The sequence below is a fragment of the Cibotium barometz genome, chromosome 8, assembly GCF_041138505.1.
Source record: "Cibotium barometz isolate CiBa-2024 chromosome 8, ASM4113850v1, whole genome shotgun sequence".
NCBI lineage: Eukaryota > Viridiplantae > Streptophyta > Polypodiopsida > Cyatheales > Cibotiaceae > Cibotium > Cibotium barometz.
In genome coordinates this window covers 49,266,139-49,274,844 of record NC_141053.1, presented here as the reverse complement: position 1 = coordinate 49,274,844, position 8,706 = coordinate 49,266,139, and positions in this window count along the sequence as shown.

Here is an 8,706-nt window from a genome sequence, read left to right as displayed (position 1 = left end):
GCTAGCCCAAAGCACGGACCCATGGTAGGCACCTTAGGAACCTCACCCACATCCAGGTAGGCACGTAACATGCCTACCATGAGCGCATTCCTAAGGTGCCTACCATGGGTCCGTGCTTTGCCTCTCCTTGCACCTCCTCCCCATACAGAGGCAAACTATTCGGGGCGGGCTAGCATACCCTCAAGGCACCATGTCCCTTCGGATAGAAATCCCACCTCACATTACTCGCCTGTTGGAGCCATTCGTGTAGTCAGAATCACCGTATGAGCTATGGTTTAGGAGCTGCAATTTCCCAGCTCTCTTTGTGCTCCTTTCATACAAGTTATGTGCGAGCTGTTGTGAGTTGCCAGTTGTATGCGCAAGTTTTGTTGGGGCAGCTAGAGTAAGCCTATGTAGAGAGTTTCAAAGCAGCTTAGCTCAAGTGTGGGGGAGGACTTGTATTATCTCTCCAGAAGAAAAAACGACCTCTGCAGGACTCTATTTGTTGCTGGCATTGTCGAAGAGTGTGTCTTCATAGTGACATTCTTTATTAAGCTCCCTTGCACTCATGAATACAAGCGTCATCTCCTTAGCCATTCTTACCCTCGTCATGGAGCTGATGGTAATGAGGATGTATGCCACGAAGAGGAGACAAAAGCAATGGTATGATCGAAATGTAACAACTGGCTGATTCAAAAAAGGGGACCTTGTGCTCTTGTACACACTTAAGAAGTATAAGCGAAAGCTCAAGAAACGTGACCTAGGACCGTTTGTAATTAATGAGCTTACTCCTAGTGGTGCAGTGTGTTTAGAGACACTAGAAGGTGAGCAAATGCCTAACTTCATTAATGGAAGTCGTCTCAAGAAATACAATAAACCCTTAACTGAAACCATGCTTCAACAAATGCATGCTGCCCACACGCGGAAAGAAGCACATGATCTACCGTTAAACGTTAGGCTTAAGAAGAAGCTAAAGCTAGAGTTGCAAAAGCCAAGGAGCGTCGCCGCAAGGCTTCTGTGTTGACCTTACAGTTGGCTACGGATGAACAATATGTCGATCCTTTCAATATTCACGTGTGTCTTCATCTTCATGAGACTACCTACTTTGTCTCTGCTTTAATTGACTCTGGTGCAGATTATAATGTTCTCTCATTTGACACATGGGTAGCCTTGGGACAACCAACACTTGTGCACATTCCTATTGACTTACGAAGCTTCTCAGAAAGGTGAAGATAACCCTATAGAGGGAAAATGTGTCATTATGATGTCCATTCAGGATCACCAGATGTCAGTTCCCTTTTATGTGGCTAGTAAGTCCAAGGCAGTGGTAGAGGTTGTTCTTGGTCGATCATGGTTAAGTGCTACCAATTGTTCATTAGATTGGAAGAATAGACAATACAAATTGCAAATTGATTCTGATTGCATCTTGGGATCTGCTGCTCCACGAGTTTTATCATGTCACAAGGGTGGTAGTTCTACCTTACACAACCCAATTTCAACATCTGCTCTTCAAGCTCCAAGACAAATGATGTGGATAATCGATGAGTCCTCAAATGAGGGCCATGGCTGGCATGTTCCAACTACTCTAGTCACTGCTCAAAGAGGGCCATGCAAGAAGGAATTGTCAATTTGGCTACCCAAAGATGCGTACAAACTTGTACCATCTAGCCTAGTTGCTAAACCTCCTAAAAAGCATATCTTTTCCAAGCCTAAACCTCAGATTGTTACTCATTGGATCCCAAAGCATGTTCTTAAAGCATAAGGCTATTATGAGGGTGCAACAGCACTTTGGCTTCCCAAATGCCATGGTTTGCTACAGCCTGAAGAGTGTATCAATAAGATTCCAAAAGCCACTCTTGGATTTTCATATCAGCGGTGGGTGCAAAGGAAATCAACACAACCTCTTCAAGAAAGAAGGACATACCCAAAACCAAAGGTAAGGCATTAACACTACAATTGAAGCTCTTTGGTAGATCAGTGTTTGAATAGTCTCACTTTTACTAATGTGGTTCCTTATGCCTTTACAGGATTGTGTTCTTTTTGAGATGATCTTATCTACATTGTTTTTTATAAGGATTGTAATGATGGATATGAGTGTATAAAGTTTGAAGTTTCTAAATTTCATTGTTGTACGCCCGGATACCTCCTGACGGATATTTGGCGAGTACATGTCCACCATGCATTGACCCTGATAGTACTCAACCTGAACATCACGGGGGTTATAGTGCTCCTCCTTTTCAAACTCATTCTAGGTACTTTTATGCTCCCTTAGGTGAAATTTACTGTGGACATCACTTTGTCACTTTATTCTATCAATAGCATCATCCATTTCCACATTGTCAAGAGTGTGCATGACTCGTATTAGGGGAAGCTTCACACATTTGTTGGCTATGCCGCTCTTACTTTCGACGATATGGCATGGACTTAATGAAACAAATTATGGGAATTACACCCCAATGCCATAACCTTCTTGATGTGAGAGTACCAAACCGAGGACAAAATCAACGTAGATTACCTGAGGAGGTTCAAGCACAACAATGGAGGGATACATGCATAAATGACTTGCAACCACCTATCTTGCAAGCCCTTCTTCCCCCAGCCTCAACATGTCCATTTTGGATCACTATGAGCACCTATATTGAGCAATTCCAAAATCGGAATTGTCTGCTTAACCTTCCCATAGAACCAATGACATATTATAGCGAGGAAGCACTCCTTCTCCAGAGACCGGCTTTTGTACAGGGTTGTCCTTGCATCCTGAAGTGATTGATACCATCTTTCTAGCAGAAGTGGACACGGATCCACCACCAGTGTAAGGGTAAGCTCATCAACTCCACAATAAGATCAACAAGCCAGGGCACTTTTCTCCCACTCGGTTTTTCCTCTCGGCTATATTCGGTGATTGGCACCAATAACAAATTTTATTCTTTTCTTTTCTTGTTTGTTAATAAGACATTTTGCATAAGACATTTTGCAGAGATCTTAGCTAAACAAGAGCATACAAACACGCACCAATAGTCCATCTACTGTGCACACAAATTAGGAAGGGGGGAGACATGCAATGCCTACAAAGAGCAAAGAGAAGCAATCTGCACATCAACAATGCATCAAGACAAACGCACATCAACGAGCACTACAACAAGTGTATTCAAATCATAATCTTTTGTTCTTTATATGCTTTTCACTTTTGCATATATTGTTTGCATGTTCACACATAGTTGGCTGGTTTAAGTTTTAAATTAGTTGTTACTATGTGGTGAGTGATTTCTAGATTCTTAGAAGACATAGTAGAAGGTATTTATATTTGAAGACGGTGTAAGATATATGCCAACGGAGTATGCCAAGTTCTTATGCTCTCAAAGTATATTAGTTATCCCTAGTGGTAGCTACCTCTTAGGTATGGGCTAGGTGCTACGATTAATAAAAAATTTACGAAACACATGTCCTAAAAAATATATAGAAGTGACTGTTAGCACCTTGGGGCCGATGCCTTGGTTTCCATGGGGTGAACATTGACGTCTAAAAGATTAAGAAGAAGACCTTCAAGGACTTTATCGCCTTGATAGATGCTGGTAGGACTCTTGGGTACATTATGGGCCCTCGAGATCGATGCCCTCATCTTCATGGGGTACTCCTTATGTCAAAAAGAAAGAAAAGGGTCTGTCGCCCTTGCGATACTTAAGCGGCCTTTAGATTCTCTTGGCAGAGGTCTCTTGGCCATTGCTTGGGTCTCATAGGGATGGAACCTTCCTCTTTATCAAGCTAAAAATAATAATTCTCTTTAATCTTCTGCTCTTTACACACACACACACACAAAAAAAAGGATTTTTTTTTTTAAGAAAAGAAAAGAAAGAAAGGTCCAATCACCATGGCTTATATTTAGGAGTAGGGTTGCCACTTAGGAATAATTTAAACACTTGTAGGACATTGAGACTGTGGTCATAACCTGTGGTGTACAAGCACACTTGCCTTTGCATAGCACTATCTACCACTTAGTCTCACTTTGACTAGTCTTTACTCGCTTCTTTGACTAGTCTTTACTCGCTTCTTTTAGCACTCTTTAAAACTCTAATCGGCCTTTCACTTGCATGCTCACGTGTGAGATAGTCATTGTTGCTGTTTTTTTTTTTTCAATAAAAGGCTTTACTTGTCTTCCATTTAGGAAGGGGGGAATGTTCCACGGGAGCACTCACGGGAACACGGATTATAGAAGGAGGCCGAAAGCAATTAATGCGAGAGAGCAGGATTGTAGCCATGGGAACATAAAGACGCACATAATTTTTTCATATTTTTGTGCCAAAGTGCAATGTAAATCGTTTTAGGCCAATGTGGGTTCTAAATGAGAGTTCTAAGTGTATTAAGCAAGGCTCATTTATGGGGTTGTCCGCCCATGTGTGAAAGAGGTCTAGGGTTAGTGACATCTCTATAAAAGAGATGTTAGCTAAAGAAAGAGGACGTTTTTGGCCATTCTCGTAAGCTATTGAGTGAAGCTATTGAGCTCTCAAGCTATGGCAACTCTCTAACTCTGTATCTATTGTACTCTAATGAGCATCAAGCTCCAATGAGTATAGCTCCACTTCTTTCTCTTAATCTGTTTTAGCATCATTGAAGTAGATTAATCTATGATTAGTTGAATGCTTCTTTCTTTCTCTTGTGTATGCATGCTTGTAGTGTGTGTGTGTGTAGTCTCCATTGATGCAAGCTCTTGCCCACTTCATTGGCAATGAGTTATTCATGGATAGACTCTCTCTATGAGCTTGTGGGTTTGTGAATGTTACATTCTATGCTTGCTTAAGCTTGTGGGTTAGTAGATGCACGCTTATGGATTTGCTGGCATTAGGGAAAGCTAAGATTTAATCAATGTTTGAATGGGATTAAGAGATTGCCATGCATTGCTTGTTCTCTTGATTAGTGTAGTCGGTTTAAGGGATTGAGAGATTGATTGAGGTGTTGAATGGTTGAATCGTCAAGTGGTGGTTCGTGTATGTGAGCTCTCCCGCAAAAGGGATAAGCTTTCATGCACTAATCGGGTCAAGTCCTCGGATTGACATTGTGTTTCTCAACAAATTTTTTGATCAGTAGTACTCTATGAGCACTATATTGCACGGTAGAGAGAACCGCTCTTCAGTTGGGAAATTGAGAGTTGAGGAAAAAAGACAGGAAAGAAGGAGATGGGGTGATCTTGTAGAAACTCTATAGAAAAAGACAAAGATTGGGAAATTTAGTGATGAGGAGGCTACTTGGTATTTCAAATGTCAAGCTGGGTTGAGGAGTGAAGATGAGAAATGTACTAGCAGGGAGGAAATTAGAAACAAGTGGAAAACCTTTAATAAGAAAAGGAAGTCAGATGGGTATCTATTTAAGTTGATTGAGGGGAAGAGGGGTAAGGAGATTATGGGGAGGGTTTTGGATGAAAATGATTAAGAGATAGAGGGGATTAGGTTAATAGCCAAAAAATGGGTAGAGTTTTTGAGTTAATAACCCTCAGTCTCAAAGAGGATTACTAAAAAATGAAGCCAAATTTCTACAACAAATTAGCAATAGATTGGGTAGGGCTAGATGGATGGAGAGAAATATTAAGATAGAGGAATGTTGGGATGCCCTTTTAAAGATGGGAAGAGAGAAATCATCTGGGTGGGATGGTTTATCTATAGAATCCTTCATTGCCTTCTTCTGACCATCCTTAAAGGAATTTGTTTTGAAAATCTATAGGACAAGCAATTTGGATAAGGACTTGAAGGAAAGGTTGGTGAAAATCATTCCCAAACAAAATGTTTGTGATAGATTTAATCACTAGAGGGTAATTGTTATATACAAAATTATGGCCAAAACCATTGCCACCCATCAGGTTCACTCCCGCACTTCAAGTCATCATATCTAAGAAACAACATGGCTTTATCAAGGGAAGGTATAATCATCCAGCCATTCAAAAGTACAACTAAACCATCAAAAATACAACCCATTTTTGAAAATGCTAAAATATCTCAAAAAAACACTATTTTTTAAACCAAAAAAGAGCACGAGCTCCTAAAAAGCTCTAAAAAACTGTTAAAAAGTGCAAGTTTTACACTTCAATACTTTGAAAGAAAAAAATACTCAATTTGTAATAAAATAATAATGTCCACAAAATTGGTTACAATGAGAGGTCTTATGCCTCTCGTGTTAAATCTTTGACTTTCTCCAGAAGATTCTTTTTGGTCTGTTCTCGTAGATGACCCGACTTTTTCAAGGTAAAACCATAAACAAGAACTTCCACATCCTCCATGCTTAGTCTATCCACGTGACGTTGACTACAATTTGCTTTCTTTCCCTTTTTATTTACTCGAAACATCTCTAAATATTTTCCTGATAATGCATCATCTCCATTGACCTTGTACCAATGGACCTTAATTGAGCTTACTTTTCCATTTTCCTCAAGGACTTTAAGTACCTTTGCCAACCAAAAAAGACATCCGCTTTCATCATCTATTGCTAACAGTGCAATCATTGCACCTACAGTGAGCTCCTCAATATTTCCTTCCCACATTTCCTTCTCTTACAGCCGTCGTTGACTAGTCCTTCTAGCACCAACATACGCTTCGCGAGTCTCCCCATGCACCAATGTTTGCAATTCTTCAGGCAATTCTGTTTGTTGATTTGGCATTTGAATATTATCATCACGGTCTTCAAGTTCTTGTACCCTCCAAAGAAAGGCCTCCAGATTTATCTGTGATCTTGAATTGCTTTGAACTTCCTCAATCAAGATTTCTTGCTCATGAAAAAATGTATTCCACCATCCAAGTGAGCAAGCTGGAAAATACACATGTGCTGATTGTATGGTCTCTTTAATTTCTATCAAACATTGTTGATAATTGATGGCTCGCTTTTCTTTTTGAGCTTTTGTTGTTTCAATGCTTGATGCCAAAAGCATTTTTGCTGCCTGAAGAATTTGTCATTCTGGGACACTGAGTAAAAACTTCAAACCATCCTGAGGATGACATGCCTCTGAGTTAGAGTACTTCTTACACCACAAACGTGTTTCAGCTTCTTTTTCTTTTATTTTGAATTGATGTTGGAAACTATGGTCATTAAGCTGAGCGAATGCAGGGCTTGCAAAATCTCCACCTATCTCTAAAATCATAGGTGCCTTTCAAAACATGAATTTATGGTGCAGGATCATAAGCTTCTTTAAGAATTGTGCACACCTCTGGAAGCTCAAATGCACTTTTCTTAGCAAGTTTAACTGAAAACCTACTAAACATCTGATCAATTTGATCATGAGTGTGACCCACTAACAAAAATCCAAGTTTGATCTTTCTGAAAACTTTTTGCTGCACCAACATACTCAAATAAGCAAGCACTATTTGATTTTTGTTTTCCCTTACTGTATTATCTAGCTGCACATAAAGTGTGCTAGGTAATTCTCCTTCCCATTCACTTACTATTTTCTGAATTATGGTGATGGTCAAGTTAGGGTCATTGTGTAAATTTGGAAATTTTATAAAAACTTTCGACGTCATGATGCCGTTAAAGATGAAGGCTCCAACAACGTGTAGTTGTTGTATGAAATTCTCTTCCTTCAAATTCTTTGGAGCACACATAAAATACATTCCATCTATGACTAATCCCAAATACATTTCTTTCTGCTCAAGGCACTTCTTTCAATACTTTGCTAGCTTTTGACGCTCTGTATTTTGTTGTTCTCGATGAGCTTTAAGTGCTTGTAGAATAGGACCTAAAAACTCAAAACAATGTAAAGCTAGTTTAAATTATACCACTTGGAATTCTCATTCATAAATTAAAACGTACAAAAAACACAAATCAAACATACCTTTTTCTTTAAATGTCTTTCGATACTTTGCTAGCTTTTGACGCTCTGTATTTTGTTGTTCTCTATGAGCTTTAAGTGCTTGTAGAATAGGACCTGAAAACTCAAAACAATGTAAAGCTAGTTTAAATTATACCACTTGGAATTCTCATTCATAAATTAAAACGTACAAAAAACACAAATCAAACATACCTTTTTCTTCAAATGTCTTTGCAACATCTCTTTTGTCTTTGAGCTCTGCACAAATTTGACAAACCCCCATTCTAGTTTTCTTGGGAATTTTCACATCAGTAAAATATTGTCTCCAAACTCTAAGAAATGAAGTTAATGAAAGAAATGACATGTTCCTTCCTTTCAATGTTTCCACGTAGAGGTTGTAAACTTCTTCCTTTGTAAAATTATCAAGAAAATGGGTGAATTTTGAATTTGGCATGCGCTCACCATTGTAAGTGACAAATCGTTCCATCCAGCTCTTGAGAAAAGGAGTGTCACGTTGTCGTGCCATGGCACGTCTATGATGTGAAACCGTGCATGTGAGGCCGTCAAATACACATCCAGATGCATGAGGTTATGTGCCATGACGAGTCATTATATGATGACATGTACATATGTTCATATTGTATATAAGGTTCAATAAGACAAGCTGAGGCTGAGTCAAATCTAGAAGTTTTTGTATATGAGTGGGGAGGGTGATGGTTCTGCTAAATGGTATCGATTGGGTTAAATCAGTGAATCTTATGGAATGCAAACATGAGGGTATGCCAATGCACAAAGGGATGTATTTATGAAGATATGGGAAAATACTTGAATGAATAATTGGGGAGTCTATAAATCACATGGCCAATATGATGATTTATACACTATGGAGGCATCAAAATGTTATGGAGACTCAATGGACATTGCAGTGTCGAGAAACTTAT